Raw genomic sequence first — 11,327 nt, 5'->3', positions numbered from 1 at the left:
GTTTTAATTGTTCACCTTATATAAGCTTTTGAAAACCAAATGACTTTCTATTGCTTTGCATAAAATATAAAGGAAGTGGCATGAAAATCAGGTTTCAAGGTCTTGGCACATAAATGATATTTCCATTAGTGTTTTCTCATTTTCTTAGAACATTTGTATATTTTCCAGTAAGGGAGTATATTTTATTTTGGTTTATTTCAGGATTTATTGTATTTACCTAATATGTGCTTCAACTGGAGTGACTTTGATTTCAACATGAATCAATCTGTTAATTATTTATATTACATAATTTTATGAGTGCTTACAATAAATTTTACAAATAATTGTGTATACTATAATTTCTCTAGATATAAATTCATATATAGTATTATTGAAATGTTCTTTGCTGAGTTAATGCTGGCTGCTGAGAATATATATGAGTCACCTCCATACTTTAAAGTTACACCCTCAATGATGTTATATGTAAGACTCTCTTTTTTAGTATGAGGTTATAACATAAATATACCATTTTTTCTAATATTTCCATTTTAAATTGGTTTCTAACATTGGGCTTGTCTATCGTGAGATCTCTCCAGGCCAGTGTCTCCTCCTTATATTTTCCAAAGATAACAAGACAGATGGTGCTATGCAAATTTTTAAATTGTCCTGTGGATTTTGATTTTATATTTATAATAAAATAATTTAATAGTAAAAATGTAAAAGAATTTTTGGTAAAAATTAAAAATGACAATGATTCCTCACACTTCCATTCACTACCCAAAGGTTAAATGGAAACAGAATCATTTCTTAGGTTATATGAAAATGGGGACCAGCCAAAACATCCATATTTAAATGGTTAATGTTTGAAGAATAGTACTATCATAGTGAAACACATAGTACAGAACCCATGGAATACATGTGAAGGGTTGCTGGATGCTGGAGACAAGGGAGTTTCACCTACTGTAAGCACTAAAGTGAAGGGGCACAGACTGTTTATAAAAACCCAAGTGAGTGAATGATTTGAGTTGGGATAAAGGATATATGGGAGATAATTGCCTCAATATGTACCTTTTCTGGAGCTTTAAATAATGTCAAAAATGGGTTGTAATACACACATTATTTATTATATAATGTATATATTATGTGTGTTATAATAAATCATTATAATGGTATTGATCACAAAAATAAAACCAAGTGACACAGAGGAGAAATGTGGAGGGCACACAAATGGTGTCCTGTGGCCTAACGAGATCAACCGTCAGTGTGGTACAGTGAGGTCAAACTTGGTTTTATATTTACAAGTTATCTTACAAACATATATACTGAGAAATGCACCTAAAATATAGTCCATACTAATGTGAAAAATACTGAGAAATTCTGGTAACTATACTCAGGAAGATTCTAATGAAACCCTCTGCTTTATAAGTAATAGATTTTGTTTTTCCATATTCACATAAATTTAAATCTAGAACTTTTAAATTTGGGGAACTATACATGAAGGCATATTACTTAGATCAGTTTCATTTAAGAGTATCACACAATTAACAAAAAATAACCTTGCAGAAAGTTCCTGTGTTTCCAGTTCAGGCTTCAGGGTATCTAAGTTGCAGACTGGGGTTCGACCATTAGAACCCACGTTCCTCCTAAGTGAAAGGAGAGGAGGCTGGTTTTGTGGTTTATTATTTACTGACCTGGAAGTTTTGGTGTGGAGCCATGTTTGAATAATCCAAGCAGTTGTGATACTGAGGTGGGGATTTAATTCCTTCTAGTCAACACAGGAAATATCTACAAATTTTGTAACAAACAAAAAGAACAACAACAAAATACAAAAAAAAAAAACAAACCTATATTTGACTTGGGATGGAAATAAACTACTGTTTTTCTCATAGATAATGACTGTTGCTGATGAGGTACACAAATATGGTTATTAACCATCAAATCAAGTACGTTTTTGTTTGCATATAGTTTAGCATGTTTGGCTTTGGCTTTTGATGATTAATCTTTTTATTTTTATTCAAATTTCAGTAATATCATTGGTATTAGTGTTCACTATGACGTTGTGAACTATCATAATTTCCATAAAAAGCTACCTTTTATTGAAGACCACCTTACTGGTTCTTGTCCATATCCTGTTGTGGAAGATTGACCCTAGGGCATTGTACTTGCTAGGCAAACACTCTCACTGAGCTATACATGAAACCTAGAACATCATTATTCACCCAGTTTACATACATCTTTCTTTCTTATGGTCTTTCAGAAGATATGGTATTATTTTATTATTTTTTATTTATATCACAGCCTGAATGCCATTTCCCCTCCCTCCTCTTCTCCTATCCCATCCCTCTCTACACCTCCCATTCACTACTCCATTGTTCAGAAAGGGGCAGGTCTCCCATGAGCATCAACAAGGAATGGAACATCAAGTTGAGGCAGGACCAAGCTTCTCCCCTCAGAATCAAGACTGAGCAAAACATCTAACCATAGGGAATGGTTTCTAAAAAGCCAGTTCATCCACAAGGGTTAAATCCTGGACCCACTGCCAGGGGCTCCACAAACAGACCAAGTCACAGAAATGTCACCCACACTCAGAGGGTTCAGTTCCATTCAGCTTCTCAGCTGTCAGTCCAGAGTCCTTGAGCTCCCACTAGCTAGAGTTAGTTATAAATTTTCCCATCATGCTCTTGACTTTCATTCCTTATATAAAAACTCTATCCTCTCTGCAACTGGACTCCCAGAGCTTGGCCCAGTGATGGGTGAAGGTTCTCTGATGACAATTATAGCAGTCACCAATTTGATTACAGGAAAAGGCCAGTTCAGGTGCTTCTCCATTATTGTTGGAAGTGTTAGCAGGGGTCATCCTTATGGATTCCAGGGAGTTTCTCTGGCACCTGGTTCTCCCTAACCACATAAATGACTCCTCTATCAAGATATGTCTTCCTTTGCTTTTTCTCCCTATTACTCCCCCAAATCAACCATCCAGTTCCCTCTTGTTCTTATCTCCCATGCCCCTATCTGCCCCCAGTTTACTCAGGTGATTTCTTCTATTTCCCTTTCCCATGGAAATCTATGTGTCCATCATAGAGCCCTCTTTGTTACCATGCCTTTCTGAGGCTGTGGATTGCAGCCTGGTTATCTTTTACTTTACACCTAATACTGATTTATAAGTGAGTACATACCATGTTTGTCTTTATGGGTTGAGATTGTCTGACTCAGACTAATTTTTTTCTCCTTCCATCCATTTATCCAAAAATTTCATGATGTCATTGTTTATTTCACAGCTGAGTAATCCTCCGTTGTGTAAATGTATCATATACCATCTTACACCTGTTTGAATGGCTAAGATTAAAAACACTAATGATAGCTTAGGTTGGAGAGGATGTGGAGTAAGAGGAAAACTCCGTTACTGCTGGTGTGAGTGCAAATTTGTACACCCACCTTGGAAATCAATATGGCTTTTTTTTCTCAGAAAACTTATAATAAATCTACCTCCATACCCAGCTATACCAATCGTGGACACAAAGGATGCTCAGTCATACCTCAAGGATCCTTGCTCAACTATGTTCATAGCAACATTAGTTGTAATAGCCTGAAAAATATGGTATTATTTTGTGAAAGGTAATTGAAGAAGGTTTTCCTGTTTTTGCAAACATATTCCATTCTATACAGTAATATTCATTACTTCAGGAAAAGGTGATGACTTACTAAATAGTTACAAAATGCATTTCGAAGCCCTGAAATCGGACAATCTGCTTTCTGTTAGTGCAGAGCACTGTTACTTGAATTAATCATTTTATTGTGAGATCATGCTTTAAGTTCTCACGATATACAGATTTAAGATGGGAACAGTCGTAATGGGGGATATCATGATGACTGTCTATGTTCGAATCCTCAAATTAAATAAATTAAAATCAATAATGACCTTGTGGTTTTTTCACTTAGAAGATAAAATACTGGGACAATGTTACCCTGGCTTTGTGGGATATGTAACTGAAGCACAGAAGACAGAGTAGATAGAAAACTGGGGAGATAAAATATTAAGAAGTCTAGGACTACACTTCTGGGAGTTTGATCACAATAGGCATGAAAAGTGACTTTGTTAACATGAAGCATGGCTTGTTTTTCAATTTTTAAATTATTTTGCTATTGACATTTCCTTGTGTCTGACTAGAATAAACACCAGACTCACCACATATTGTAGGAGGTTTTTAAATATGCTTGGTTGTCTTAAAGAATATTCAGAGGAACTACATTTTTAAGCCAGACAGGTAAAGGCAGGTTAGTCCTATTTTTACATATTCAGCTGCGCATAACATAGAGTTTGGCTAGGCTAATGGAAAATCAGGCAAACTTCGTGCAGTAAATTACCCCTCCTGTGACTTTTATGATTCGGAATGAGGTAAAAATAAAGTGTTTGAATAGATGGCAAGGTCATATTCAGAGATGTCAGGCGTTTGATGTCCAGCATAGAACATTGCCAGAACTTTGATTGCCACCACTTTTCTTTGTTTATGACATCTGGTTCCTGTGGCATGGAAAGTGAAGACAGACAGAGACAGAAATAAAGTGCAGGACAAATATTAATGATGACAATCAGTGTCCCTGATGTTTTGAAGCAACATGTTTTATTTTATTTTTTTAAAAAAATCTAAAAATGACGCTAGTCTGTAATGGAGGATGCTATAGCTTATCTGATGAGTCAAAACTAAGCAAAAACTACCAGTATAAATAGAATTCCAAATGAATGATAATGAATCATGACATTGTAAGGAGAATATTCTATATTTTTCTTTTCATTTCGGATAAACATGTATATGCACAATATGTCATGATCATATTCGGCACTCATCACCCATCCTTCTATGCCTCCTGCTATTTGTGCTTGCTAACTTTCCCTCCCCAGATAGTTTTATTCTACTATCATGCCATGTGTGTGCATGCGTGCCTGTGTGCATGTGTGTGTGGTGTATGCGAAGCTAACCAGATCTGCTGTGTTTTCATCCTTCCATCCATTGTTTCATTCATGTAGTATGCAGAAAATGGCATTTGACAGCACTCATATCTTTTGAATTTAACAATTTTTTAACCCCTACTTTTCTGGGACTTGGTGGGATTTAGCTGTAATTCAAGAATTTTTTTTCAAATGATAAAGTTGCAAAGTAGAATATAATAAGTCTTTTGAAATGATATTATTTTAGGAATCTAGTGATTATCAAATGATAAATACTTGCATTATTTTTGCCTGGCTTTTTAACCTATTCTCCCAATGAATTACTTGATTTCTCTCTACACATATTGATATCATTATTGATATTAATAGTTTAACGATGATTTGGAAATAAATAAAAAACACAAAATGTTAATTTATTAGAGTTCTTTAATCATAGTATCCTCTATACACATTACATTATGGAATAAAAATAGCTTTAAAATATAAATCCTTTCTTCTCCAACTCCATTTGCCTATTATCATGCTGATTGCAAATCACGGAAATCGTTCACGTGGACTATTTCTAGCTAAAGCTGTGGCTACCATTCTAAATTGCTCCCTTCTTTGCAGCTATCATTTAGACATGCTCATGTTACTTCTTTGTATAAACCCTTCAGGGATTCCCCATTGTGTGTCAGTGAGGTAAAGGCTACTTTGCATGATTCACTAATCCGTCTTTGAGTTACGTCCTGTTCCACCCCACTTCTCTTATGCACTTTCTCTCTCTGGAACCTGATGCTGCATCCTAACAAGCCCATTTGCAGTTGTCTATCTAATTATGCACCATTGTGTCTCTCAGTATTTGTTTCTTAGGCTGGATTTTTCAGGCTCATATGCCAAGATTCCAGGAACAAACTGCCTCCCCTGAGCAAGGCAACAGACCCAGACTTTTCTGATGCATTTCTCACACTGGAACAAATAAACAATAATATAAGGCAGTCTCCATGTCTTAAAACACAATTTTCAGTGTACAAGACTCATTTTCCTTTTGTGCATTTATACTGTTTTAGAGAATATAATGTACTTACAGGGCTTCTATTACTCCTTCATTCCATCCAACTCTTACCCTTACCCCTCTCAGATTCATATCATCAATTCCTTTAATGCTATCGTTAAGTACTTGCTCATCCATACGTGAGTGTGTGCATGCACATCCACCCACCCACCCACCAATAAACTGATTTACTGTTGCTCATCTGTACCCATGTTTAATACTGACCATCTTGGAATTGATTACCTATCATGAAGCTCATCCTTGGGTAAAACTGAATCAATTTTCAATTTTCTTCAGTGAACGTTGTTCTTCTGCAGTTTTCACATATGAATGGGGCTTTCTTAAATTTCACCCATTCACATTAGTAAGTGGAGTATTGTAATACCTATGCAGTCTTGTTGAAATTCTGTGAGTGTATCATCCATGGTATGTCTAGAAGTCATTATTTCCACTGTTTGCCTTCTGTTCCTCTGACCCTTTCGTGTGTTCCACCCACTCTTCTGCTGTTTCCAGAGCTTCAGGGAAAGGAGTTGTGTAGTTCATGTCCAGTTGGGACTGTTTACCCACAGATACTTCCTGAATTTCATCTCTTATAGTTCTCTGTAGTAGATTTTGACCACAGAAAAAGGAAGCTCCTTTAACGAGGAGTAAGAGCTACATTCATGTAAAGAATACAGTTAGAAGATGCAATGATTTAGGAAGATGGTAGTCGTCATTTATTTAAATCATTTATCTCATTTCTCCACCCATGGGGTCCAGCTTTGCAGTACCAGGGCTGAGTTTCTTGGAGTTTAGATGGATCTTAGTTATCACTAAGAGTTCTACTATTTGGGGGGGGGGGCATTTTGCCTTGGTGTTCTTAGTCCTAGTTTGCAGATTAAATATGCAGAGAAGACAATGGATTCCATTTTTGTATTGGCAGCTGTCACATTAGTTTTGCTTTTCAGAAAACTAGACTACAGTAATTAACCACTGATGTTTGTGCCAGCTCAAGACCTCAAAATACTGTGTCCAAAGTATGTAGTATCTTCATTAAGAATTTTATGCTAAAGTACTTGGAAGTGGTAAAGGTAAATGGCAGAAGTCTATATCACTTTGAGGTACTTCATGAACATTACAAAAGTAACAACTTGAAGAGAGATTCCCCTTTCTAGTCACTAGGGTAAGACATATATATCATTTACTACTTCTTCAATTTATATCTTAGAACCATGCTAATTATTTTTTAAAAAGGCACACAGACATGATCTTATATCCTTTTATAATTCATTTTCACAAGACTTTTAATAAAAAGACAAATAATTCTATGATATACCAATAATTGAATTTAGGACACCGTAAGTCCTGAGATTTGATGATAACTAAATTGGCAGAATCAAAATTAACTTTTGAAAACTCATTGATGGAAGCATTATGCAGGACAAACATACACCTCTTGAGTGACTGGGTGTGGGGGGAAAAGCAGTAGACAAAAATAGAGCTTCTCAGGTGACAGTTTGAGGCTGAATTTCCAGTGACAGCCTCACACAGAAGCTTTAAAAAGCTGTGCTTCAGAGAATGGACAGAAGGAAAGCTGATGTGCTTTAGAAAGCTCTGTTAGGTAACTCAGAACCTGGCTGCTGTGATGGCTAGACAGTGATGTCTAGAGTTTACATGAAGGATTTAAGAAAGTTGCTTCATAAAATGTGGCCAGGAAATGACCATGACTTTACATTTACATATTGTTTTATATAACAATGTTTTAAATGGGTTCTTGGGACAAGTGGATGAATTATGTATTAAATTTTATGTATCATTTTATTGATTGTAATTAAAATATTCTTGCTCCTTTTCCTTATCTAAAACAATGAATTATAGATGAATATCTTATTTTCTAAATGAATACATTCAATTTTAGTGTTTTGTTTTAGTCTTGCATTTGTGTTTATCTTGTTTGCCTTAATATGTTGTCAGGTCCCTAATAAAAAGAACATAAGTGCATAAAGACTACCATATCATTAAGTTTCGATTTATCAACACGGTCATGAATGGTATGAGCTCAGAGTTTATATATAATTCTAGAAGGAAAAACTAGTTTGTTCATTGTTTCCAATACTTAGTGTTTTATTTTTAATTAAATAGATTTTTTTTTCTTTTCAAATGTAATACACTTTCATGCTGGAGGGAGGATAAATTGGCCACAACGGCTAATAAAAGGAGACTGTGAATAAACTCACGTGTTTTCTACTAACTACTAAACAGCATTTCCATTGCTTCTGAGGAAAACTGAAAGGAGGTTGGGTATTTCCTTTTTGGATAGTGGAAGTCACTTCATGTGGAAACAATGCTAATTAGAATTACTTACAACACCTTTAAGTATCCCGTTTGTGTACTAAATTTTGTATAAAACCAATTAAGCCATTAATTTCTGATAGAGAGTGCATGCCTTCTAGAAAATACAACTCTTCAGTCAGAAGTTGTTATTAAATGCTTGAGGCAGAGTTATTTCTTCTTATTCTCACAGGCACAGACCTCACTCGAAAGGTTTCAGCTTCTAGATAGCAGGAATAAAAAGGTCTTTATGGAAAGGCTTCATCAAAGCATCCATTTTCTTCAACTACTCCTTTTGTAGCTTTTCCAGCTGGACAACTAAATTGCTGACACCCAAAACACTGACCCAGCCCTACTCACTCCCTTTGGAAATAGGATGCCCTGATTAGACTCAGGTATCCTGTGTCAACTCTATTAAAGGTTGAAGCAGTCTGTATCCAGTCTCTTTGATTCTGAGAACCAAATAACCCAAACTAGACCCTTTGTATAATACAGACAGTGAAAAGAAAGGACTTTGCTGAATCATTATATTAAACCCAGCTAGCCATTGAAGAAAATCTAGTCATTATTTCCTAAGAAAGCTTTATACTTTTAATGTCCCACTTTTTTTGTTTTACAATGTATCCATGGGTCGACAATTTCTGTTTTGCACTGTGGCTTCTTTGAAGTTTAAAACTATAAAGATGCCTCCCTGTTTTGGATTCATAACCCCAAGTCTCCATCTTTCTTGATATATGCATCTTCCACTGTTTGATATTTCCACACATATCTAATTAGAAGATAAAACAAGGAGTACACTCATTTAGTCACTGTCCCTCTGTCTGAAGCTTAGGTTAAACTATTCTTCATTTGAATCAACAGATTTTGTCATTTTTTAATAGTATTCTTTTTTCTTGTTGTTGTTGGCTGGAAGCTTTTCCTAAGCACTTGAATACAGATTCATTTCATTATTTATTTTTACTGTGGCTCTATTATAGAGACTGGGTGTGTTTTCATTTCTACCACATGCTGTCTACTTATCTCTTGGGGTTACTGAATATTACCAAAGTGTCTGTGCCTAGGATGTCTCCGATTCCCTTTAGTTTGTTTGAGGATGATGAAAATCTTGTTCCAGATTTTCTGGTTCTTCAGGAACACTCTGCTTAAGAAATAGATGACGGAGTATTCCAGGAACTATGGCTTGAATTTCTGTAGACATCTTCAGAAAACTCTATTATGTAAATTTATATAATTAGTAAATTATTATGTTAGTTTTATATGTTTATTTTACTTCCTAAATTTATTTTTTCTTTCTGGATGAAGCATTAAGCTTCTTTACAAATATAGACACATAATCTCTTTTCTCAGAGACAAGACTCACCCCTGTTAACTTCATTCAACTCTAAGGTCTTTGATTGTATAAAGTCCATTCTAGAGTTTCCTGGTCGTGTAGAACTATTGACAAATGTAAATTTGTACATAGTTATATAAGAAGAGACTAAAATTACCGCTGTTGTTAAAGTATATATATGGAAGGTATAGATTTCTGTTCTGAGGCAATTATAAAGTCCTAAGAAAAAGAGAAAATCCATCATGACTGTAGGTCCTGAATCATCCTCCAAATGACTTCTAATACAGAGGGGAATCTTTGTGGTCACATTGGTTGTATTCCTATGTAACACATTTTTTTTTCAAATTCTCTGAATATCATTTTGAATTGCTGTCTGAAATATATGGCTTCATATCTGGTATCTACAATTGTGACATATGCCTATAATTTGAGAAATCAGAATATCTAGGTGGAGGTTTGGGAATTCAAATCACTCTATCTTCAAAAAGGAGGAAAAAGAAAAAGATGCATGCAGGCAGAGGCAGCTTGTTTATTTCCCTGCTGTCCAGACCCAAAATAATAACACAGAAACCATATTAATTACAATACTGTTTGGCCAATGACTCTAGTGTATTTCTAGCTAGCTCTTACATCTTCATTGAATCCACTTCTATTAATCTGTGTATCGCCACTAGACTGTGGCTTACCAGAGTTGCTTGTTACTCCTTCAGCAACTATATGGTGTCTCCTTGACCCTGCCATCTTTTCCCTCTATCTTTGATTGGAATTCCTGCCTAGCTCCATTCTGCCCTGCCAGAGGCCCAAAGCAGCTTCTTTATTAACCAATGGTAACAAAGTACAGTCACAGCATACAGAGGGGAATCCCACATCAGATGCATGCTATGTTTGAGAAGTTTTGTTTCCTTTATTTATGGCATGGAGGTTGTTGGTTCTGAACTTAGAAATTATTAATGGTTCTGAAATTCTTGCCTTTATCTGTAAGTATAGTTGTTCGTGTCTTGGTCACATTTACATTCAACTGTATATACAGCTAAGTCAGTTCAATGAATAACATCAAACTATCACAAACTAAAGGTAGCACACTTGATAATTTTACATAATAGAATATATTTTCTCCCAACTGGATCATTTCGAGCCTTTATGTTCCCATCTTCTATCTCCTCCCCTTTACTCCCCTTCCCAGTTTACCCAGTAGATCTTTACTATTTTCCTTTCCTAGAACCTCCATGTGTGTCCCTCTTTGGTTCCTTCTTTGGGGTAGGAGTTTGATCCTGCCTCAACTTGGTAAACCAGACTTTGTTGACTCTCCAATGTTAGGGAGTGAAGTGATGCTTTTGCATGCAATGTGTGCAAGAACTTGACCAATAAATTACATCTCCAAATGTCTGTGTTATTAGGGGTGTGGATGGGGATAGAGACAGAGAACCACATCAGAGAACTGGACTGAGCTCCCAAGGTCCAGTTGAAGAGCAGAAGGAGGGAAAAGATGAGCAAGGAAGTCAGGACCACGAGGGGTTGGTCCACCCACTGAGATAGTGTGTCTGAGCTAATGGGAACTCACCCAAACCAGATGGACAGGGACTAAATGAGCCTGTGATCAAATGGGACTCTCCGAATGTGGCTGACAATGGGGGCTGACTGAGAAGCCAATGATAATGGCACTGGGATTTGTTTCTATTGCATGCACTGGCTTTTGGGATCTTAGTCTGTTTGGATGCACACCTTCC

Source organism: Microtus ochrogaster, chromosome 17, assembly GCF_000317375.1.
Source record: "Microtus ochrogaster isolate Prairie Vole_2 chromosome 17, MicOch1.0, whole genome shotgun sequence".
In the NCBI taxonomy this organism is placed as follows: domain Eukaryota; kingdom Metazoa; phylum Chordata; class Mammalia; order Rodentia; family Cricetidae; genus Microtus; species Microtus ochrogaster.
This window is presented reverse-complemented; position numbering follows the sequence as displayed.